The sequence below is a fragment of the Chiloscyllium punctatum genome, chromosome 18 (assembly GCF_047496795.1).
Source record: "Chiloscyllium punctatum isolate Juve2018m chromosome 18, sChiPun1.3, whole genome shotgun sequence".
NCBI lineage: Eukaryota > Metazoa > Chordata > Chondrichthyes > Orectolobiformes > Hemiscylliidae > Chiloscyllium > Chiloscyllium punctatum.
The window spans coordinates 20,973,040-20,999,112 of NC_092756.1; the positions used below are offsets into that span (position 1 = coordinate 20,973,040).

Genomic DNA, 26,073 nt, shown 5'->3' on the forward strand with positions numbered 1-26,073 from the left:
TTATTTGACGTCTTTAATTGGGAAAATTCTCTGTCATTGTGAGCATCTGGAAAGATCGGTTCCTTCGCAGGAAAAAGAAATGAATATGTCATTAAACTTTGTTTCATGTCCAAGAAAACACAGATCAATAGCTCCCTTGATTACCTATACTGGTCATGTTCGCAAAGAGATCTAGCAAATTGCCAAGTGTGGTTTTCCTTTCAATGAATAATTTTGACTCAATTTGGCTGCAAATGTCTTTTCCTAACTTTGTGCTTTTCTTCGTTTACATTGGTGTCTCGCACCTTACAAATGACAGCAAAGGGATGAAAGGCGATGGAAGCATTTAACTCATCAAGTCAGTGGCAGCTTTCCATGAGATCACGGCTGATTTGGTCAATGCTCAACGACAGCATGCTGGCTGTAGTCATGGCCGAGTGGTAAAGGCGATGGATTAGAAATCCATTGGGGTTTCCCCACGTAGGTTCGAATCCTGCTGTCTACGTTATGAATGGCTCCCTGCTGGGCCAATTCAAAGTTCAGAAAGCCTGCTTTTTGGCAAAGCAGGCCTGTAATTTGATTAGACTTGGGAAACTCGAGTTCTTCATCAGAAATGTTCCACATTTAAAACATTAAAACAGTGGTTAGAACTGCTGCCTCACAGCGACAGAGACCTGGGTTCAATTTCCGCCTCAGGCAACTGTCTGTGTGGAGTTTGCACATTCTCCCTGTGTCTGTGTGGGTCCCCTCCAGGTGCTCTGGTTTCCTCCCACAGTCCAAAGATGTGCAGGCCAGGTGAATTGGCCATACTAAATTGTCCCGTAGTGTTAGGTGAAGGGGGAAATGTTGGGGAATGTGTCTGGGTGGGTTGCTCTTCCGAGGATCGGTGTGGACTTGTTGGGCCGAAGGGCCCGTTTGAATACAGTAGGGAATCTAATCTATCTCTGTTTCTCTTTCCAGATACACTGCTCGACACATCGGGTTTCTGCACTTGTTATTGAACGCCCTGAGCAGAAGTGCTGCTTTTCATTAGATTCCTTTAATCCCTTGTCCTCTGTTATCTGACTCTGTCCATTGGCAACACTTCCTCCTGCTCGTCAGAATGCTCATTCCCCACCGCTAACTCTCCCATCATTACAAACAGCCGCAGGAAATTGCCACTTAACCATCTTTGTTCCAAAGTGAAACTCACCAGCCTAGGAATTCTCTCCACCAAATGGGACTTCTCATCACTGGACATGGTGCAAGCCAGAGGATTGTGAAGAGATACTGTGAAAATATTGTCAGTTGGCAGTTGGAAAAATGTTTAGGAAGCAAACCATATAATTTAGGCTCCAGCTTTGGAAATCTTGAGAAACTCTTTGGGAAATGGTATCATAGGAGATTGAAGAAGTGTAAATTGTCAGTCCGAGTAGAGGAAGGGACATTGACTCTGATGTTCTCGGCACAGGAACTGATCTGAGACATTGAAAGAATTCTCGCTCCCGTACGTGAGGAATACAAACTTCATCTGGACTGTGGGACAATGAAAAACTCTGGAACACTCAAGACAATATCCAAATATTGACTGAGATCACGACAGTACGAGTACAATAGATGGGCCAGTTTTTGTCCCGTGTGTGCGGGAGGGCTTCCTGACACAGTATGTAGACATGCCTTCAAGGGAAGAAGCCACGTTCGATTTAGAACTGGGTAACGAGCCTGGCCAGGTTTTTGATTTGGAAGTAGGTGAGCACTGTGGAGACAGCGATCACAATTCTCTCAGGTTTACTTTCGTGATGGAAAGGGATAGGTGTACTCCACGGAGCAAGAGTTTCAGCTGGTGGAAGGGAAATCACGATGCAATGAGGTAAGATTTAGGAAGCGCAGAGTGGGGTAGGAAACTGTAGGGGATGATCACATTAAAAATGTGGAGCTTATTCAAGGAAAAGCTCCTGTGTGTCCTAGATAAGTATGTACCTGTCAGGCAGGGAGGAAGTTATAGAACGTGTCCGTGGTTTACTAAGGAAGTGGAATCCCTGGTCAAGAAGAATAAGAAGTCTTATGTTAGGACACAACGTGAAAACTCAGTTAGAGCGCTCGAGGGTTCCAACGATATCAGGAAAGACCTAAAAAGAGAGCTGAGAAGAGCCAGGAGGAGACATGAGAAGTTGGTGGCAGATAGGATCAGGGTTAACGCTAAGGCTTTCCATAGGTATGTCAGCAATAAAAGAATGACGAGAGTTAAATTTGGGACAATCAAGGATAATAGTGGGAAGTCGTGTGTGGAGTCAGTGGAGATAGAGGAAGCACTAAATAAATATTTTTCGACAGAGTTCGCTATAGATAATGAAAATGTTGGCAAGGAAGATACAGAGATACTTGCGTCTAGACTAGAAGAGATTGAGGTTCACAAGGAAGAGATAGTAGAAATACTGCAGAGTGTGAAAATAGATAAGTCAGCTGGGCCGGATGGGATCTATCTGATGTTGTTTAGCAAATGCAGTGCAGGAAGGTACAAATCAAGCTGATGCTAACAACGGCTCGTTTTGAGCCGCTAATTTGCAGTGAAGTGGCGGCGCCAATAAAAGGTGTCACGCAGCTCGTCTAATTCCACATCCTGAGCTCGAAATGACCAGATGTCTTTCGCTGAGTTTCGGCAGGGTCTTGCTTAGATGACACCATGACACGTTTTCACTGGAGTGGATCATGAAATCGCGTCGTGACTGTGAATAAAACGATGGAAACTTCCAGCAGAGAAGGAGGCGACCCTGAAGCAGACAGCTGAGGACAAATATTTCTCCTTTTCCAGTGAAAGGCACTACTTCACAAATTGGAAACTTCGAAGTGAAGCAGTCTTGGTGATTATCTTCGTTGCTTGTTCACCTTTTTAATTCTGATTCCGTGAAAGTCCAGGGCATTACATATCGACATTCTGCCAGTGGTGAGCGTGTTTCTTGGGCCAGTGGCTTAATGGATAACGCGTCTGTACTTCAGATACAGAAGTTTGCACGTTCGTGTCGCACCTCGCTCGAGGGGAATGTCTCACTTTAACCGTGCCCCATGTTGACGCTCCCTTGCGAAGTCCTGCTGGGACACCGCTTCTGTGCTTCCGCATTTAAAACTTGCATTTGTCCTATTGTCCATTTCAAATTCCAGCTCACCATAACGTAGACCTATGTCGGTTTGGGGCTATCTTTCTGTGTGTCTCCCTTTGTGGGTGAAAATGAGCATGAATTCCTCAGAAGAGTTGCAAGTCGTTGTGGAGGTGTGATACTGCTGCCCCATTCTTGTGCTATTTATGAACACAGGATAAAGTCGTTGGCATTTGCCCTGGGAACATTAGAACACACGAGACTTTGGGCCAAAGTTGGAAACTGCGACTAGAATCGATGGCTTTCTGATTCGCTGCAATGCACACAGGCGGAATGGCCATTTCCCACTTTGTAAATCTACGAAGACAAGTTGAAAATAATCTACAATGAAAATGTTCAGAAAGGGAGTTTTATTTACACCAAATACGATAGTATCTATCGGCTTTTCTTGTTATTTACTTGTGAGGATTCGGTACTCTCAGCACCGTGGCCTGAATCATGTTCCCGCTCATGGAATGGTTGTATTGTTCAGCTAACATATCGGTGTACCAGTACTTCTGCCGATTTTCCGATGCCAGCAGGTCATTGGTTTTGTCCAAAACATTATGAATGTTAACACAATACAAATAGCTGCAGTTGGTGGAAATCTGAGTCAAAAACGAAAATTGTTTGCGGAACGCAGAAAGACTGGCAACAGAATCGTCGACTTTCCTGCTCCTCGGATGCTGCTGTGCTTTTCCAGCATTTTCTGATCTAAACTCAGGCTTCCAGCATCTGCAGTCCTCACTTTTGCCTAGTTCCTTCAGTGTCGCTGGTTCCCAATTCAAGAACTCCATCTCTAGCGGTTTCATGTCTGTACCTTCATGCTGTGGAGTTGAAGCGTGAAGAAAAGTAACTCACCCCCTCAATCTCTGGGGTAATGAGGGGCTGAAAATGAATCGTATCACATTGAAGTATATATACATGCGACGTAATCTCTGTCTTTTATTGGGAACCATCTCTTTCATTGTAACCATCAGGAAAGACCATTTCGTTCGCCAGAAAAAGAAATGAATATGTCACTAACCTTTGTTTGTTTCATGTCCAAGAATGCTCAGATCAATAGCTCCCTTGATTCCCTCTGCTGGTCATGTTCGCAAAGAGATCTAGCAAATTGCCAAGTGTGATTTTCCTTTCAATAAATAATTTTGACTCAATTTGGCTGCAAATATATTTTCCTAACTTTGTGCTTTTCTTCTTTTACATTGGTGTCTCGCACCTTACAAATGACAGCAAAGGTATGAATGGAGATGGAAACATTTAACTCAAGTCAGTGGCAGCTTTCAATGAGATCACGACTGATTTGGTCAGTGCTGAGGACGCGGTGCTGTCTGTAGTCATGGCTGAGTGGTTAAGGCGATGGATTAGAAATCCATTGGGGTTGTTCCACGTAGGTTCGAATCCTGTTGACGACGTTATGGAATCTTTCCTGCTGTGACAAGTCAAAGTTCAAAAACCCTGTTTTGCAAACCAGGCCTGTAATTTGATTGGACTTGGGAAACTTGAGTTCTTCATCAGAAATGCTCCACATTTAAAACATCTCTGTTTCTCTTTCCAGATACAATGCTCGACACATCGGGTTTCTGCAGTTGTTATTGAACGCCCTGAGCAGAAGTGCTGCTTTTCATTAGATTCCTTTAATCCCTTGTCCTCTGTTCTCTGACTCTGGTCATCGGCAACACTTCCTCCTGCTCGTCAGAGTGATCATTCCCCACCGCTCCCTCTCCCATCATTACAAACAACCGCAGGAAATTGCCACTTAACCATCTTTGTTCCAAAGTGAAACTCACCAGCCTAGGAACTCTCTCCACCAAACTGGACTTCTCATCCCTGGACATGGTGCAAGCCAGAGGATTGTGAAGGGATATTTTGAAAATATTGTCAGTTGGCAGTTGGAAAAATGTTTAGGAATCAAACTATATATCTTAGGCTTCAGCTTTGGAAATCTTGAGAAGCTCTTTGGGAAATGGAATCAGAGGAGAATGAAGAAGTGTGAACTGTCGGTCCGAGTAGTGGAAGGGACATTGACTCTGATGTTCTCGGGACAGAAACTGATCTGAGACATTGAAAAAATTCTCGCCTACGTACATGAGGAATGCAAACTTCATCTGCACTCTGGGACAATGAAAAACTCTGGAACACTCAAGCCAATATCCAAATATTGACTCGGATCACTACAGTACGAGTAATATAGATGGATCAGTTTTTGTTCAGTAAGTGCAGGAGGGCTTCCTGACACAGTATGTAGACATGCCTTCAAGGGAAGAAGCCGCTTTCGATTTAGTACTTGGTTACGAGCCTGGCCAGGTTTTAGATTTGGAAGTAGGTGAGCACTTTGGAGACAGCGATCACAATTCTCTCAGGTTTACTTTCGTGATGGAAAGGGATAGGTGTACTCCACGGAGCAAGAGTTTCAGCTGGTGGAAGGGAAATCACGATGCAATGAGTTAAGATTTAGGAAGCGTAGCATCGGGTAGGAAACTGTAGGGAGTGAGCACATAAAAAATGTGGAACTTATTCAAGGAAAAACTCCTGTGTGTCCTAGATAAGTGTGTACCTGTCAGGCAGGGAGGAAGATATTGAACGCATGAGCCGTGTTTTACTAAGGAAATGGAACCCCTGGTCAAAAAGAACAAGAAGTCTTATGTTAGAACAAAACATGAAAACTCAGTTCGAGCGCTCGAGGGTTCCAACGACATCAGGAAAGACCTAAAAAGAGAGCTGAGAAGAGCCAGGAGGAGACATGAGAAGTTGGTGGCAGATAGGATCAGGGTTAACCCTAAGGCTTTCCATAGGTATGTCAGCAATAAAAGAATGACGAGAGTTAAATTTGGGACAATGAATGATAATAGTGAGAAGTTTTGATTGGAGTAAGAAGAGATAGAGGAAGCACTAAATAAATATATTTCGACATTTTTCGCGATAGAAAATGTAAATGTTGGCGACGAAGATATATAGATACTTGCATCTAGTGTAGTAGATATTGAGGTTCACAATGATTAGGTGATAGATATACTGAAGAGTGTGAAAACAGACAAGTGCCCTGGGCCGGATGGGATCTGTCCTAGGATCCTCTGGGAAGCAAGGGAAGAGATTGATGAGCATTTGAAATTGATAGTCAAATCATCGTTGTCTACAGGAATAGTGCCTGTGAAATGCAGCATAGCATATGTTGTTCCCTTGTTCAAAAAGTTTCATCGAGACAACCCTGTTAATTGCAGACCAGTGAGTCTCACTGCAGTTGTTGGTAACGTGTTGGAAAAGGTTATTAAAGATAGGATTTATGACCATCTCGAAATGAATAATCTGATCAGGGACATTCAGCACGGTTTTTTGAAGGGTAGGCCTTGCCTAACGAATATTGTTGACTTTTTTGACAAAGTGACCAAACAGGTAGATGACAGTAACCCGGTTGATGTGGTGTATATGGGTTTCAGCAAGTTGTTCGATAAGTTTCCCCACAATAGGCTATTATACAAAATGCAGAGGAATGGAACTGTGGGAGAGATTGCAGCTTTGATCAGTAATTGGCTTGCCAAAAGAAAACGGTGTTGTAGTTGTTGGAACATGTTCTTCTTGGTGTCCATGTCTTGGCGGCGTACCACAAGGGTCGGTGTTACGTCCACTATTGTTACATGAGATCTAACCTTGCCAATCAGTCTCCCATGGGGAACATTATTGAACGCCTTACTGAAGTCCATATCGATCACATTTGCTGCTCTGCCCTCATCAATCTTCGTTGTTACTTCTTCAAAAAACTCAATCAAGTTTGTGAGACATGATTTCCCACGCACAAAGCCATGTTAACAATCCCGAATCAGTCCTCGCCTTTCCAAATACATGTACATTCTGTTCCTCAGGATTCCCTCCAACAATTGGAGTATTCTTGGCAGATGCAGTTTCATGGAGGGAATGCGAGGTCATATACTTTGTTGGGAAGAATCAAAAGACACACTAGTGTTAAAATCGATAGAAACGCAAAAGAAGTGTGGTGCAGAGGAGTCTCAGTGTTCTTATTCATGAAACCAACAAAGCTTAATCACATATTTATTTCTTGCTGGCAAAACAAAGCCTTTTCTGATGCTCACAATTGAAGAGATGGTTTCCAAGAAAATAGGAAAATTAAGTCACCAATAGAGTAATCAATTACCAAGATATCCCTCGTGATGTTTTATGGGACATGTGGGATTTTTCTTATTTTGGTTCTCCAAACGTTTTTACAATGGAACCGAGAGTTTTAGATGGCAAGTTAAGATCACGCATGACTATTGCCATTTTTGTCACTCACATGCATTTTTCCCCCTTGTACGATTTATTTCGCTTTGTGGTTACTGCGAGTGGGCTTGTAAACTACACATGCTTGTGAGTTCATTCCTCACTGTTCCTCCACTCCAGCCAAACAGACTTTACATCCTTATTTCCTGAATCAAGGTAATCTCTAACCATTGCATAAATGTCATTAAAACTTCGGTATTTCACACGCCTCTGTATATCATCTTTCAATATCAATTGATCCTTTACTGTATTGCAGTTGTGCATAAGAAGAGAAAAATAGAAGAGATAATGGTGGACCTCCGCTTCACACACCCGTTATTGAATCGAAAATACAGATTCCTGCCCATAATACGATCGTGGAAGCATGTGCCGAACCCTCAGGAAACACAGAATAAGTGCAGTGCCACAGGGCATGTCAGGGACAGCCCCAGAAGGACAACAGAAATGCTGCTCTAAGCTCCTATTTTGGATGTATTTCTCAATGAGCAATAGAGTGTGACATGCGTTCCATCAGGAGTTACCTCACATAAGGAAGTAACCAGTGTTGCAGACGGTCATATCATCCGAATTCCAAGCCCTGGAATCAGAGACATTCAATATTCTGTGCATAACTGCAAGGAACAGCTGTCCGAGGCGTTTTTACAGTCCAGATGAAATTATGAATGCAGCTCTCTAGTTGTCATCCTCTTTCTCCTATGTCGTGTTTCGTGCAGTCCATGCGTGGAATCTCGTCAACCACGTTTGAACTGCACATGATGGTGTATTGGGCCTTGCTATCTCGTGAGTTGTTATCTGAGTGAGGCCATCGGTTTCTGTGCTGTCATATGTCCGAGTGTTCGGAAGAATCTGGATATAGTTTTCCAGAATTTGTTTTTAACACAGGGAAGCATGATTTAAAAATTACCTCATAGCAAATCCACTTTGAGAACTTTGTGTGCCATGCATTTGCGAATGAAGGTGGGTGGATATTGGTATTTGGCAAAGAATTTGTGTGGGCATCAATCCAGCAGTCCCTAGTAGCAAGACGTACAAACGGCAGGGGCCACACATTCGACTAGAATAGCACAACATTAATAGGACAGGGCAAGCAGAAGACAGCCAGACAATTCATGGAAGCAGGGCACTCATCCACGGATTCCATACGTTGGACCCAATCTGCAATCCCAACAAACGGAAGCAGTGGGAATGAAACCAAATGAATTCGTACCAAAACATGAGAGCAGCGCTTCACAGGAACCTCTACAGCGCTGAGAATGTCACCCAGAAAGGGAGGAAAAGTCTGCAAACCATCTTCCTAGCGTCACCGAACCTTTCAACAAGAACTCCAGAAACATCCGAACAACACATCTTTCTGCTCCAAAACACTCCGCTTTTCAACAACAGAGAATTGCACACTCTACTACCGCGTGTAAGATGAGAATTGCAGTCCCTACACGACCAAGGGCGGCAGTAAGAGCGAGGAGAAACAGCTGCCACTGTCATTCCACAGCTCCAAACGCTCTCTTTGAAAGGTACATTGTCGTATCAATGTTGGGGCAGCAGTAGAATAGGGGAACTAAACAGCCTGCGCTGTGTATTCATATTCTGGACAATGTGAGTTGTTCACCGTTTTCCCTGAAAGTGAGTGGACGTCCTTATTTCACCGCTGTTGTGAAGCCTGATCCTGCACTGAATCTGCTCCCTCGTATTTTGTTGTTGTGGCTAAAATGTGAGCAATCGCAACGTGAAACTTTGTTATATTTCTCTCATTTCCTTCATTACTGTCCTGGTGAGGCAGGCTGGAGATTGGCTCACTCGATCAGATGGAGGCACCAGCGCATTGTTGACCTAATTTAATCGAGAATATAATTGGTAATATTCACTTTGCATGGTACATTTTTCTGTTTTGTTTAATGTTACTTGAGCACTTTCTGTTAATGGGAATGCACTAAATCTCCAGAATGTCGGGAAGCTCCGTTTGGAATTGCTTCGGTGTTATTTGTGTGAGCAGTTCTTGACATACACGTCTCGCACTGCCCCACAGACAGAAGTAATGAGTTTGTGTGTCTGATAATGAGTTTGGCACCTGGTCCACGTTAAGAGCTGTCAGTTTTTGGATTCACTGGAGAGTTGAGGGGATAACACGATTTGTGAGGTTCTTTTTTAGTCAACGAAATTATTTGATGGAGAACTTGAGAATGTATCAAGGAGAATGGCCATTGTCTGTAAATGTCTGGAAAACATTCCTCTCTGTGTCATTTCAAAACATTATGCCTCATGAAAACAATTAAATTTCAAACACGCTGACTTAGAAACAAACAGCATGCGTTTTTGCAAGTGGTCTATTCAAACTGTTGTCAGGTACTGGAGTGTCACAGAACTGCCGAGCAGGGAAACAAACCTTCCTATCCACCTTGCACCTGTTGAACAGATGACCGTAACAAATCTAAACATATTTGCCAATATTTGTCCCTTATCTCTCCGAACAATTCCTGTCTGCATACCCATTTAGATGCCTTTGAAGTGTAGTGAGTGCACCAAACTCTGCCACTAAATGTGGCAATTTATTCCACATGCACAAATATGTCTGTATTAAAAACAAGTGTCGCTCACATCCCTTTCAAATTGTACTGCTCTCACATTAAACCGAATCTATCTCACTTTAAACTCACGTCACTTCTGAAAAAGTGTAGATTGACTATGTTCTCTGCTCGTCTACCTCATGATTTTGTAAACTTTTCCAAGGACATCCCTCAGGCCTGAAGCTCCGGGGAAAACTGTCGAAGAATATTCAGCTTCTCAATAATGTCCACACCGTGCAAACCTTTCAAATCGTTGCAAATATTTTTTTAAATTATGCTAAGGTATTCATAGAAAGTGCCAGGGAAATCTTCTGAAGTGAAGTGATGCTGAAACATTAGTCTTGACAGGTTTAGCGCTTAGTTATCGTCAGGGAGCGTCGCCGAGTGGTTTAATGTAGGTGAAAACAATGAATGCAGATGCTGGAGACCAGATTCAGGATTAGTGGTGCTGAAGAGCGCAGCAGCACAGGCAGCATCCGAGCAGCAGTAAAATCGACGTTTCGGGCGAAACCTTGTATGAAGGGCTTCTGCCTGAAACGTCGATTTTTACTGCTCCCCGGATGCTGCCTGAACTGCTGTGCTCTTCCAGCACCACTAATCCAGAGAGGCTTAATATGATGGGTTTAGGATCCAGTCTCTATTGCGTCGTGGGTTTGAAACCCAACTTTGCAATAGAACAACTGCAGGCAGCTTTTTATGACTGAACTACACAGGTCCTGATATTGCTTTGTGGGTGTGTTTGTTACTCCTCGGGTCTCTCACCCTCTCTGCGATAAACACGGGAACATGAGCAACTGATTCTTAAAATAATGCGAACCACTGCTCTCCACATCCTCTCGATCACTGTGCGTTTGGATGTGTACACGCACAATTTTGCTGCCAGTTGTTGTGTCTCAAATGATCAGAGCATTTGGCTGAAATGTTGGTTGTCCAAGCCCAAAAAGAGCAGAGAGCCTCAAATATTTCACATCAAGTATTGAGATCGACCATGTACTGACAATACAACCACGAGAACTCATCCATGATTGACCCTGAGTCCGCAATGAGTGAGACAGTCACGTGCAGCAAAATGTGACCTCACTCTCTACAAGCGCCTGCTGCCAACAGAAAGGGGCCACTGCAGTTTCAATCAGCGGCTTCCTGCCCAGCCCTGGGACACAGCTCATGGAAACCCCTTCCTCAGGAACGGCTGTTACCGTGGGAAAGGGTAAAAAAATTCTAATTCACATTGGAAATGGCTTCAGAAGATTGTTCCTGTTTTCAAAACATTTTATAATCAGAATTCCTTTCTCGAATATTAGAAGTGGTAAACTTTGTAGGCAGGTAGAACAAAGAAAGTGTTGATTGTGAGGACTCTGTCTCTTCAGCAGGTGGTATTCCCTCCACTCTAATCAGAAATGATTTGGTTTCCTGAGGTATTTTCCCGATTGATTTGCAGTCTGCCAGAGTGTCTGGGAATCACTTCGGTGACCTAAGGATCAGGGTCAAAATATGAAAATATTAACAGAGAATCGAAAATCCCGGGTCAAGGCCTAAATGGATTGTCATGGTCTGAAGGAATAAATATGAGAATTGAACGACTTGGAAAATGTTATTTGCAATGGGGAGGAATGAACGAGATTTTTGAAAATTGCAGTGTCAGCTGAATTAAAGTCAGTATGAGATGATAAATTAAGCAACACCAATCCTGCCCTGGTACGCTCAGTCAGTAGAGCTTGAGACCTTTAATCTCAATGGTGTGGGGTCGAGACACACGCAGGGCGCTGTTGTTTGTGAATAGGTTTGCCGCTCTCCATTAATGTTGCAAAAGCGAATTCACTCGCTGAGGCAGGTTTTGTTGACACAATCTTTTCCTCCATTTTTGATCATCTCTTGGTTTCTGAGTGAAAACTGTCTCCACTGTACTGCAGGTGCAAGAGACAAGGTTATCAGTTCAGCTGAATATGCTATAAACGATGTCCCTTCCAAATCGTGAGGTTCCATTCCAAATGTGCCCCAACCAAAATGTCCTGAGACGTCGAATGCGAATGGCCACATGACAGTGACAGCTGCATGTCAAATGGTGCTGCAATAGAATTAACTGAATGAGAATGCTTTGATGGAAACCGAATGGAACTCTCCCTGAAATTTTCCTAATTCACTCGGTAAATGATGTTGTTGTGTCCCCATATGTGTTTACGTAATGAACAGCTTATTGTCAGTAACAGGGGTGGGGGTGGTGCAGGATAGTGAGGTTTCCGTGTGGGTCAGAAGTGATTTGTTCGAACAGGGAATTCAAACGTCCACAGAGCAGACATAGCTGATTGGTCCAGGATCAGACTTTTCCCTTCTGTTTCAGTACCAACAAAAGAAATTGCGGGAAAATCTCAGCAGGTCTGGTAGAATCTGGAATGGAAAACCGAGTTAAGTCTTCAAGACCAGTGACACTTATTACTCCATGTCCATCTCCGTCTACCTTTTTATTGAATATCTCCTGACTCTCAACATTATACTCAGTTTCTCTTTTATTACTCCATCTCCAAACATTCTCCCAGTCTCAAAATTTAATAGCAGAACTGTTCCATCTCTCACCTCGCCGAGTTATGAGAGGAGGACTTCGAAATGCACGATTAACTCTGATTCTATTTCTTTAGGTACTGGATGGTGAGAGACCAGAAGGCATCGGAGGACAGTTAGAGCTTTCAGCCCATATCGTATGCCCGCCATTCGGTCATGACTCATATCGTTCCCAAACCAATTTTCAGCCTTCTATCTGTGACACTTTTCTCCCCTGAATTTAGGATCCAGTTTTTTTTTCCCAGAGTGGGACTGAAACTGTCCCAACCGTCTCCACATCTGTTGGCAGCTGTTACACCATATCTGTGTGTGATCGAGCTATTTCAGTCCCACACAGCAAACACGACTGTTCTGAGCAATGCAATCCCCGCTGCATGACAGATCGATCGGGTCTCTGACCCCACGGTTTTTCTGCGAGGCAGTAGTTAGCTCCTTCCCCACCCACGGCAAGGACCGGTGCTTCAAAATGTGGGGACAAAGAACGATAGGCACAAGAGTTTGTACAGGTTAGGTCGAAAGGGTTATTGTCAACTTCAGTGGAGTCCCTGCTTCAGAGTCTGGGTTTGAATCGCCCAGGCCTGGATAAAATTCCAAGTCAGGAAATGAAGATTTATTTCTCTTCTTGTGGCTAATCTGAATGAAAACCATTTTCTGCTTCCACAGAGAGCACAGTCCCGGTTCTGCCAGAAGGAATCCAATGATTGATTGCATCCAACTGGAATCATAGAGTCATAGAGATGTACTGCAGGGAAACAGACCCTTCGTTCAAACCTGTCCATTCTGAACGGAAATCCCAACCCAATTTGGTCTCTCTTGCCAGCACAGAGCCCCTTTCCCTCCAAACCTTTTCTACTCATATACAAATTCAAATGCCTCTTAAATGTTGCAATTGTACGAGCTTCCACCAAATCCGCTGGCAGCCATGGCAGCACATACACGAATAAATTGTCACTGCAAATCCCCTCTAAGGATCTCGCCTTTTTGGGCTGAAAATATCTCGCTGTTCATTCAATGTCGCTATGTCTAATTCTTGGAACTCCCTACCTATCGACATCATGGCTGTATCACTGTGTTAAGCACTTCGAGGACGAAGTAAAGTAACTTACCATCTCAATCTCTTGAGTAATTCTGGTTGGGCAGTGAAGCCTATCCCAAAGAGTGACGTGCATTCTCCAGAATTTCGTTTGAAAAAACTGTAGTTTCCAAGTGGACATCCGAAAGTGGTCCGGAACAAAAGTAAAGTTTCGAAGTGAAAGTAGGATAAACTGATAGTCAATGATGACTGAGATGAATGAGGCAGAAAGTGAGTGAGGAGCTGTTGGTACAAGGATCAATGTCAGTGCTAATGCTTTAGCCCTTACTGCCCACTGTTAGCACCAACTCACACACCACTCCAGGTAAATTCACCACAATTACCCTGGTCTCTTGATATGAGTTTCCCTCTGTGCATATTCAGGCGGTAATTCGGCCCCCAGAGGATGAACGCATACTGTTTATCCGGTCAGGTTAAAGAGGTGAAGGCATCAGTTTGAAATCAAAGCAAGAAGAGATTGCCTCTTCCTGTACATTTTCAGTGGACAGTCACTGGTTGTGAACTTCTTTCCTGCACAAACGAAGTTGATATAAATTCTCATCGAGCAGCTTTATTACAGAAAGGTAGTCTGATTAACTGTGATCAAATACTTCATTAAATGCCCTTATTGATTTGAAGAACCGTGTCTGTGTTTTCGTCAGTTAAAGCATATGGTAGGAACCAGACGTTAATGGTGTCCCATGCTGTCAAATGTTCTGTACATTGAAAGTTCATTGTTTAAACTTCTTGTAAAAGCCGTATTGTTTATTCAACATCGCGAAAGTGACGGCTCAGCATGCTTCTTGTGTTTGAGCTCAGACCGTTATTATTTCGTGCTACCAAGCCCTACCACCTAATGTGGACCCATTAGTCTATGTTCTATCCTGCTAATTCAACGCAGAGTTCTTTTCACTCTGTTCGACAAGGATTTGTCTATCTCTTCTACTATTATTCTCTGTCCGTCTTTTCAAGTTTTTTGGGAATAATGAAGAGACGCAGGAGACACTGCAGACTTGCAGGACAATGTTGTAGTAATAACGCATCCAATACGATAATGGCTCTCATTGTCTGGGGTCACCATTCATTGATTTTCGGCAAACGGCAATGGCATCATAGAAATCCTATAATTGGAGTGAAACTGCTTTTTTTCTGGTCTATTATGAATACTATTTAGAATTGTAAAAGCTCATAACGTTTTGAGTGAACAAATGTCACCTGATCTCAGACCTAAGTAACACAGACATTACTTGGAGATGGTGAGCCCAGTTCTACACACTCTGGCCGAGGTTGGGGGGGGGCGGGGGGTGCGGAGAAAGCCACGGAACAGCCTCCGATTTTAACACTTTTCCAAGAGTAGAAATGAAAAATGAGGGATATTGACAGACAGAGAGTGGGAGAATGTAGAAGAGAGTGAGATGGTACAGAGAGACAAAGGGACACAAACAGAAATTCTCCATTCAACATGGCTGCTCATCGACATAAAGGAGAAGAAAAAGGTAATGAAGGACAGCCTTTCACCAACTCAGGGCAACAGCAACAGCATTACAGCCGATAAAGGAATTTTGCATTTTTCCAGATGACGTCTGTCAGCTAATGAGAGATTCTGGTAAGTATGCAGTTTCGCGAAGTGAAATTGACAATTACCCAGGCAATAAAACAATAAAAAGCATAAGTAGCCAGAATCTGAGATATGAAACAATAAATCTCTTTGTCTCCGCAGATGCTGTCAGGCCTGCAGAGTTTCTCTTTCAATTCCTGTTGTTGATTCAGATTTCCAGGATTCACACTTCTTTGTTTTATGCTAGTCAGAATCCTGTTTGTGACAATACTGGATTAATTGCCAGTTCCATTCAAATACCCTGCTTTGGGAAGGTTGTCAACAACATAAACGGTCAGAGGAAATCCCCCTTTGCTACAGCAGTGAGACCACTGAGTCCTTAACGGTACACTTACACGGAAAGTGAAATATGGCGCTGTATGTTTTCTCAATGAATCCACTTTTACTTTTTTCATTTGTGATCATTTTAGCTGCACATTCAGTTTATTTCTTTCTTCCATTTCTGTCAGCTTGGAAAAGGCCTTTCCGCCCATCTGCAGTGCAGGTCATTGGACATTCATCTTTTAGAGTCCAGGAGCTACTATTTCTTGGAGGACATTCTGCACTGCATCTCGGGTGGGGTGGATGCGAGGCTGTACCACTATATTCACCTGTCTATAGATATCGGAGAAGGGTCTATCTATTCCACACCACCAGGTTTCCTCATCGCTCTTCTGAATCTTGGTTATTATTACCCTTGCCATGGCACCTCCTTCTTTGATAACATGAAACCGATATTCCGTGTCAGGTGTAGCTGTAGCCGTGATGCATACTACTCAGTGCCAGTAACTGGGTACACAAGGATCTCTGTGTAAATATTTATTGCCTTATTTATAGTCGTCCTGGTTACCAAACGGGCATGGGTGGCATGTAAAGGTCAACTGAACATCCTTGGTTAAGATTACCGTCTGCTGTTGTATCCCAGACACCCCTGCCTTCATGACTCGTCCTGCCATGCAGCCCCATATTTCTATGAGTCTTCTAATCATTACTTACACTTATTTGGATCCGGTGTTGTCCAAAGTCTCCTCAAGGTCAGCTACACGTTTGCAACGGCTGGCGTGTTTCAACGTGGCTCTTTCGGCGATCTTAACAGCTGTCTGTGTTGTAGGGAGCCCTTGGAACGGTCCCAGCCAGCTCTTCGCCTTCATGCTTTTGCTCTTGAAGTCTTTCACCACTATCCTGTCTTCAGGTTCTAGATTGTGCATCTTCCCTTCTGCTGGTTGGGGTAGTGCTGCCCTTCTTTTGATTTTATATTTGAGACAGAATTGTGGAGAATTTTATATCGTAACATAATATCTCGTCCTCACAGTGGTCTGTTATCTGTTTTAAAATCGGTCTTGGCCAATTCCTGTATTGGGCCACTTTGCAAACAAAATCTCAAACGTCCTAATATTTACTCTTCCTCTCCTTCATATACATTAGCACAATTGGAAATGCCTTTGTCCATGTCACCTCGAGTTCCTCACAACATTTTGCCAATTTATTTTTAAGGATAGTTTTCTCTCTTTCCACTGCCCCACCGCTCGCTGGGTGGTAGGCACAATGCTGCCTCACCTTTATTCCCAAGTAATCACTGATCTGCTGTAGGGCAATATTTATAAATGGCTTTCCATTGTCGCTGCTTAGCCTTTCAGGGATGCCCCATCTCGGAATTATTTCAGTTAGCAATGCCTTGGCTACTGCACTGGCATCCTGTTTAGACGTGGGAGCACTTCCACCCCTTGGGAAAACATCAACTATCACCAGACAATGCTTTTTCTCTTCGCTGGGTGTTAGTTCAATAAAATCCATCTGTAAATGTTCAAAGTGTCTTTGGGATTGGGGGTGTTCTGCCTGATTCATTTGTATCAGCTCCCCACATTATTAGTGGCACAGATAACGCATTATTCACATTATTTTTATGAGTATTAAGTAAATCCCTTTCTGTACCAGCGTGCTGAAATATTGTAGTACCTCCCCTTTTTTGACACATGGTCCTTACCGTGTGTTACTTTGGTATAGAAAGGGAATAAAGGTCGTGGTAGACAGGGCTTCCTACTGGGGCCACACCACACCCATTCCCTCATTCTGCACCCTGCCCTTGTCCATTCACGCTTCTCCTTCGATATGGCCTGAGACAGTAACTCCCAAAAGTTTGCTTTGGATTACAAATACTTGACATACACATGTCAAACCCATCACTTGGCGGCTGATTGGCTGCCGTCCTTGCCGCTCAGTCTACATTTTCATTGCCTAGAGAAATTGAATCATAATTTTTTCCTGTGGGCTTCACATGTACATACAGTGATTGATTTAGGCAATCAGACTGCTTTCAGGGTGTCAGAGATCAGGCTATGGTATGTGATTGGCTTTCCAATGGAGGTCAAGAAGCCCTTGTTTTTCCACAGGGATCCAAAATTATGTACAACCCCTAATGCATATCTGCTGTCGATGTAGATATTCACTGTTCTTCCTTTGGCCAATTTACATGCCTCAATCAAGGCAATCAGCTCTGCTGCTTGCACTGACAGATGAGAAGGAAATTATCCCGCTTTGACTACCTCGTGGGTAGTTGCTTCAACATACCAGACACTGGCCTATCTCTTTGCTTCTGAATGCTGTCCTATCCACAATAAAACCCCGTATCCAGATTCTAAATTGGTGAATCCTACACGTCTGGTCTCGGGCTTCAAATGTCATCAATTACAGCGACACAGTCATGTGGGTCTCCGTCTCCTTCTGTGGGGAGAAGACAAGCAGCATGAAGGACGTTACATCACTTTACTGTCACGTTAGGCTTCTCCAATAGCACAGCATTGTATGTGAGCCAACGCGCAGCCGACATGTGTGCTGTGTTTTGCTCAGAAAGCAGTAAGGATACTGCATGTGGGACCAGTCGGTTTAATTCAACAAAGCCGACTATGTCCCTGGAAGCTACAACAGCCTTTTCAAATGCAGGCACGACACGGAGGCATTTTGCAATCCTGCCGTTACGGGATCTAAGTTGAGGTGAAAACTAAGCTACTGGCCTCAATTTTCCACTCATAATTCTGCATCAGCACAAATGTCATGCAGGCACGCTTCTCATCCACTGTTTGTACGAAAGGCTTGTTTGGATTTGGAATCCCAGTGTCGGTGTAGTTTGGAGTGCCATTTCAATTCAACAAAGGCACTCTAGGCCTCAGTGGTCACTGCAACGGACTCTAGCTCTGCAAACCTGAACCATGAACTATGTCACTTTTGGGCGCCTAAAGGGTTTCGTAATGCGGGTTAAACATTCTATGTAGGATCACATGACCAAAAAGGATAACAATTGTTTCTTCATGTGATGCTTTGAATTTTGCTGGTTTGCTTGAACTCTGTCTTGACCAATGGCCTTTCCTTGTTCAGATATTAAGTGACCTAAGAACTTCAACTGTTGTTCCACAAGTTGTAGTTGTGCGAGACTAGATGGCTGAGCTTCGCAAGCCTACCTTTCTCACATTGTTTCTCTGTTGATGCTGCGATTAAGCATTCGTTTACATACTGCAGAAGCGCTTCCCCCCCCCCCCCACCCCACCCCACCCCCGGTTAAAATAAGAGTCTCCAGACTCCTGTGCAAAGCCTCGTTAATTATGGTGGGGACTCACAGCAATGTTGACAATGTCAGGTGAAAGTATACCATTTGCCTTTGAATGGAAAAGTGAACCAGAATTGACTGTCGGCGTGTAACAGTAGACAAAACAAGGCATTTGCTCAATCCCCAATAGAGAGCCATTTACATCCGGTGGAATTTGAGCCAAATAAATTGGCAAAATGTTGGGAACATTTGGGGAGTGCGGAACAACAGCGTTCTTGATAACCTGCAGGTCATGAACAAACCTCCATTCCCCCGATTCACCTGGAATGTTTGCCTTTTTGAACGAAAAGAATGGGTGTTCTCACCAATGATTATTCACGGGGGTTATCACTGCAGCCTAGAAGAGAGATTCAAAGACTGGGAGTAATTCCTTGCACAGCCTCGGGTTTTAACGGCTCTTTTGCTTTGCAAGGACGATACTCAGACTTCGGGGTTATTCTTAAGGATTCGTATGAGGCCCACATCGTGTTTGCCTTTAGCGCTGAAATCAGTTGGGACCCTTCTTAATCTTGGGTCCGACACATCTACCATAGGTAAACGCCATTCGACACTCCTGTCGGGGATTACCTGGACTGCCTTGTCTGCCTGAGTTAGCCAATTTAGTTTCTTCCTATACGTCCTTATAACTGCATTGAAGCAGATACCCACACGGACCTGAAGATACAATGTTTCGTTTTTTGTGCCTGTCGTATCCATGGTCCCAAATTCTGACACCTGTCGCTGGATGCCTTCACCAATGATCCGTGAGGAGAAGAGTCTTCCACATCAAAAAAAGGGTCTATTTACCGTCACAGATACTTAAAAAAGTTTAAAGTGACAGCACATCTGTGATCATTCCAATAAAATTCGCACAATAACAACTGATCTGGTTTAACCAATCTCCTGAACCAATCCTTCTCTTATGATTTGTCAGGACCATCGCGGTGTATGTGTGCTGTGCAGTGCAGCATATCTCCAGCAAGAAAATCTGTGTTAATGGGATTAACATGGCGACTTGCTTCCTGGGTGAGTGAATCACTCACGGAACCTATCGCTTTCTGACATGCATCAGGGGTCGTGATTCGTATTTTCCAGCCTGCACTGTTAAATCTTCTTTTTGTATTACCTGCAAGCCCGTCGGGATACTGCGCAATTCGGACCCCAGTCTCACTATGAGATCCCGAGACATCAGATTTAAAGTACAGAATTCCGATAACAGAAATGAGAATTGGAATATTTCCCCAATACTGGTTTCACACAATAGGGGTGTGGTAAATGTCTCTCGTGTCACAGCTCCTGATGCGCCCATTAAGTTCAGGAAGCTTCCGCTCATCTTTATTTGCGTCCACTCTCTGAACTGCCTTGATTTATGAACTGAATATGTTGCCCTTGTATCTTCCAAAAAAGTAAGAGGTGCACCTTCCACATATAACATAGATGTAAGCATTGACTTATATGCATCATCGTTGTACTGAAAATATAGTTTACGCTTTGCAAACTCAGTGCTCAGTATAGAGGTGGGACATCTTTCAGTGCCCATAAGGTTAGTAGTAGAGATGAGCATAAGCGAGTATTCGTTGCCAAGCATAAAGCAAAGAGGCTTACCTGTAACTTTGGGGCTGCCCACCTCCACCTCAGCCTTCCTCCTTTAGTCACCCTGCTGCCCAGCCTCCAGGGCCGATTGAGGCTGTCTGGGCGTGCACTGCCTCACTCAGTGGTCCATTGCCTGCAAACAAAGCACCCACCAGATTTACCTCTGGCAGCCCTTCTTTTCACGCAGCACCTCCCTCCAATGGCTGGGCGACCATTTGCATCACAGTAAGCTGAGCTTTAAGTGTTTGCTTTTCCATCTTTAATTTCCATTTTTCCTTCTCTTGGGCCAGAAAGTTTTCAGCATGTAGCGCGTGGAGTTCCATCAAATTCAGGTTTCCCGTGTCCAGGTAATACATTGGCAAGACGCCTCATGTAATGGGCGCCTGATAGCTTTTACATATTCCCTTTAAAGTACAATTCGCTTCTTCTTATCAACACTTCAAGGTCAGTGGCCTGAAACATTCGAGTTCCTTTCCAGATATGGAGTTATTTTTTTCTAATTCCTTGGCTGTTGATATGGTAGTTTGCTGGCCTTGTAAGTCGGTTTAAATATACATAGATTTTCTTTCTGTCTGCAACACTTGCCCTCTGCAAAGTCAGGCCCTTACATTTTTTGTTTCCCTGTGCTTTTATTGGTTTCAAAAGAAATGCTAATTTTCCATTGCAATGGACAACACATTATTTTCACAGGTCGGTGCAATTTCGAGGGCCGAAGTGCCTGTACTCCACTGTAACGTTCTATGTTGTAAGATACATTTCCTGCTGGTTTCCGATGTCTCTCCTCACTGTGGAAACTTCCAGATACATCTTCCAGTGATTTGTCTGTACTTCATTCAATCCAGAAAACTGTCGTTCCTGCTGAGAATGTGATTCCTCTACAATGGAGAGAGGAAAATAGAGTCGATGACAAAGCTGAGATCACTTAGGTTCTGTCCAGAATCAACAAAAATTGCCCCAGTCTTCCAGTGTGCTGTCACTTTACATTGCATTTTGTACCCAAGCCATCATACCAGTCTCTGGTCTGCTGCAGTTCTTCTTCAAGGCACAGCGCAAGCTGAAAGATCGGGCAACTCATTTTCTACTGAAAGACCATGCAGATTTCAATCGAGTTCAATCATTTTGGATCCTGTACGCCCTCTTCCACATTTTTCACCCACCCATACATCCCATCAGTTCCGAACACGAGTCACTGGACTCGAAGCGTTCACTGTCCTTTCTCATCATAGATGGACAAGAGCTTCTGATTTAGTTCAGACATTTTGGCATTTCGTCAAAGTGCATTTCCTTTTCAGATGTAATCGCAAGACTGCAGGAACCGTCTGATTGCAGGAGGAGAAGTTCACAGGAGATGAAAATAATGCCAAGGGCTGGATTATTCCCACTGTGAAGGTAGATGAGCTACGCTGGGGCTGTGTAACTAAGCACAAAGAAGGCTGAGTGAGAAACTGATTAACATGCACATATTATGAAGAGGATAGATATGTATGACAGGAATAAGGCTTTTCAGGAAGGAATAATAACCAGTGACATAGATGAAAAGCAGGAGTAAAGTGGTTTAGAGGAGATTTAGGAAGAACGCTTTCACCCATAGAGTGTTGTTCATCTGGAATTTCTTATTTGAACGTGTGGTAATGCTAAGTGTTATGAGGATATTTCAGCGGTATGTAGCCGAACACTTAAAGATCCAGCGCACACGTGGATAAGGACCAGATACTGGAAAGTGTGACGCGGTCAGACAGACGTGAGATGGGTGTCCCGAACGAAATCGTTCTAAGGCAAACTATTGTGGTGAAAACTGGGTGAGGCCGCGACTCTGTGGTGCAACGGAAAGCGCGTTGAATTTCAACGCCTTTCTTAAGACTGCCATTCAAAAGTTGTGGATGCAAATCTCATCAGAGTCGAGTTTTAGTTTATGGTTTGAAAGGTGTTCAGACCAGTCTCGGCTGCTCATCTGCAAAACCTATAACATTCATGCAGAAACCCAACTGTCTCGAAATGCAACATTTTCCTCACAGCGATGAATAACTTTGATGTCTATTTATGGTAGAGATCGATAAATATGTGATCGCCACTTGGCAACACGATGATATGGATACGCTGGAAAAAGACATAAAAGTGCTGTGTGAGCTATGATGGTACAGAATGGTGTGGCCGGGCAGGAGCGGTGTTAAGAATGGCCTACCTCTGCTCCTTTCTGCTTGAGTCTTTTCTGGCCCAGGTTTTTAAACAACCACAATGAGAACAATGTGAATCTACACCAACTAATATTTTCTGTCTCACCTCCACCTCGCTACCCTCCAAGCTGGAATCGATAGCTCCTGTTTCAGCTTTAGGTCAGACAGTAGAGGATTCTCACAAGTTCTCTGTCAGGCTGAACATCCCTTCATATAGGTTTCCAAGTGGACACATGGAGTAAGCGATTACATGGATGCTGGGGATTGAGGGACAGATTTCCCTCTTGCTGGGCTAGAATTCTGGCCAAGGTAATGAACATAAATTTCTGACATTTTGAAACTTACTCTGGATTCTTGCGACTTTACTAATTAAACTAAAATTCAATTTGCCCTTGCATAACATGATTAATTTATCACTATTTATAAAAAAAAACCATGCCACATGCCCTTGGATGTAGTAATGCAGAAGATTGTTGACGTTGTGTACAGTGTGGGTCATTGTGCCGTACGAACATTCCAAAGGATGCTGGTGAAGTACCAGTGAATTGAATTCTCTGACGAACTGATACCGATAGAAGGAGAATCCCAGTACAGTAGCGACATAATATTGCCTGTGATCAACGCAGGAAGCCACAGTAAACGAACACAGAATTCCATTCTGCCTATTTTCACCACATTTTACTATTCATGTTCCTGAACCTGATGCTCCATAATCGATGATCAATCATCAGTATAACCTCCTCTGCGCTGGGTTTCATTTCAGATCTTCAGCAAAAAAGGAGTAATTGGTTTGAGGGGCCCAGTGGTAAGATCAGAAGCCATTGGTCATCAGTACACGGCAGCTCCAGTGGTGCAATTCGTCAGTTTGATGTAATTGCACGACAGACTGGAAGTGCGTAAGGTGCCCAAGTTGCACATTCGGTTCTCGCCAGGTGTTGGTTTTACTGATAGTGACCAGAGATGTTTGCAACTTCAAACTGAAGAACAGCTCAAACACCGAATATTACACTGCAATAAAGTTCATTTTGGCCCTAACGTTGCATCGACCTGTGATACCAATCTGACCAGTATTTTACCATCATAATCCCCAAGTTTATTCAATGACCATTTCATTGCCCTGAAAGTTGATGGGTCGACGAGTGTTGAAGGCAAGGCGTTCAGCACCGTTACTACTCACTGATAAAGGAACCTACCTCGGGATCTATCACCCTCAATTTACATCGATGTGCCCCTGTGCCAAAATTACCATTTGAAGAAAAATGCCTTCACTGTCCACCTTATGGCAACTTCTGATCATCTTCTATGTCTCTCTAAATTCACCCCTCAAACTTCTCGTTGCTATCAAAAACCGCCTCAAGTCCCTCAACCTTTCCTCGTAAGACCATCTCTCCATAGAAGGCAACATCCTGGAAAATGTGGTCTGCACCCTTTCCAATGCTTTCACATCCATCGTATAATGTGGCGACCAGAAATGCACGCAGGTCTACGAGTGCGGCCACACCAGTTAACTTCTGGAGCTGCAAAGTTATAATTTCACTCTGAAACTGAATCACTCGCCCAAGAAAAACTAACACAACGTACTCCTTGCAAACAAACCTGTCAGCGTGGGTGGTAACTTTCCGAATTTGAGATACATGGGCACCGAGATCGCTCTGCACATCTTCACTTCCAAGAATATAACAATTAGCCAGTAACTCTTTATTCTGACCGTCATGATGTCGATTCGAGCCGAGTTCGCTGCAATCACAACGCAGAATATGAACTACTAAACGGTTACAGCATTCCAGAGGCCACACATGTAAACTATAACCAGTATGGTAGCAGAGGAAATGTCAGGAAGAATGTACAATATCAGGACTTGGCGACAGGCATGTGGGAACGCAGAATGAACCAAATCTTTAACTTTGGCATCCCCAGAGACTGTGGAGGTTCCATGAATGAGAGTACAGGAGAATGGGATTAATGAAACGCTCCAAACTCTTGGGAGAGTGCAGAACATTGTTGAAACGTATGCTTCAAAAGTATTATAGTTGAACACCGGATACTTCATCGCTGTGCCCACACAAGGCAGGACCAACTGCTGCAGGCAATCACACATCATCCCAGTTCCCGACCCGAAATCAGAGAAACCGAAGTTCATATTCTGCGTTGTGATTGCAGCGACCTCGGCTCGAATCGACATCATGGCGGTCAGTTCATTCAAAGTTTTACTTTTGGTGAAACACGGTCAGAAATTAATAATTTTTACATGATAATATTTTCTGAGGTGAGGATCTGTTTTCCATCTAATTTTGTTCTCTGATGTTTCTGCGTTTCATGTATCAGGATTTAAACCCAAAAGTTCTCGAAGATGTCTCTCCCTCGCACTCTCCCTGACTCTCGTTTCCGTCCCTCGTCCCATTTGACTGAGCATTGCACTATCAAACATACACTTTCACTTTGAATCATTCACGGAGATCCAATTGTAAACTGGGATGAAATGACGGGAGAGAGGCGCGTGTATTTCCGAGGTTGGGACATCTCCTGGTCAAAAGCGGGGCGGAAGGGAATACTTGCCCCCATTTATAATATTATGACCATAAACAGTACATGTTGCTGAGACAGCCGATTGGCGCATCTTTGGGGTGGCAAGGTTCGAAATTTAATTTTCCTGTTTGGGTCAGTGTTTTTGATATTGGCATCTGCTTTTGTTCGCATCAACTCAGAATCAGCTTCTTGTTCCCAATAAATACTGCAACCTGGAGAAGGTGGTGTTGTGGTTATATAATAAACTACTCATCCTTGGGCACTCACACACGGAACTGGTAATGTTAAAGTTCGATGAATAAAACCTGGAATGAAAGCCTGACCTCAGGAACAGAGAACATGCCTTTAATTTCCTGCAATCCCAATCATGGATGTCCCTTCTGCAGGGGATGCTACCATCTTTACCCAATCCTGCCTACTTGTGACTCCAGGACCTGAACAACATAGCTGACCGTTAATCCGAGAATGACGACCGTGTGGGAAAGCAGGCCATTCGGCCCTTCCAGTCGACACCATCCCTACGACGCACATCCTTGCAGACCCACACTCCATCTCTATTCTGTTCCCCTTCATTTCCCATGGCTGATCCCAGTAACCCGCACACTTTCAGACTGTGGGAGGAAACTCACACAATCAAAGAGAGAATGTGCAAACTGCACACAGTCACACGAGACTGGGATCAAATCCATGTCTCTCGTGCAGCGAGTCAGCAGCGAATCAGAAAGAACAACATATGTTGTCCTGACCAGCGACATCCACAACCTATGGGTATATCAGGAAGCATAAAAACACGTTCACAACATGGACAACGGGACTTGCGTCTGCGTGGATTTTATTTGAACCAATCGTTCATCCTGGGAAGATACAAGGACACCGATATCACAGAGAAACCAGCGGAATGCGGGATTCAGTTACCTGCTGAAGTGGAATCTCATCTACTCAGTCAAACTGGGGACAGACTATTCAACAACCCCGTGTGTGGGACTGGCTCAATGAGCAGAAGAACCTCGAGATTTACCAGCAAGGTTACATATCCCAGAAGGAGAT

The 26,073-nt window shown here is 43.8% G+C and overlaps 2 non-coding genes across 2 annotated transcripts; both read left to right on the forward strand.

The window, feature by feature from the left end:
* Window positions 1-402: 402 nt before the first annotated feature.
* On the forward strand, window positions 403-484 carry trnas-aga (transfer RNA serine (anticodon AGA)). Its single transcript has one exon. It is a non-coding gene; the product is annotated as a tRNA-Ser (tRNA).
* Window positions 485-4,425: 3,941 nt separating this feature from the next.
* On the forward strand, window positions 4,426-4,507 carry trnas-aga (transfer RNA serine (anticodon AGA)). The gene has a single exon. It is a non-coding gene; the product is annotated as a tRNA-Ser (tRNA).
* The last annotated feature ends 21,566 nt before the right edge of the window (window positions 4,508-26,073 follow it).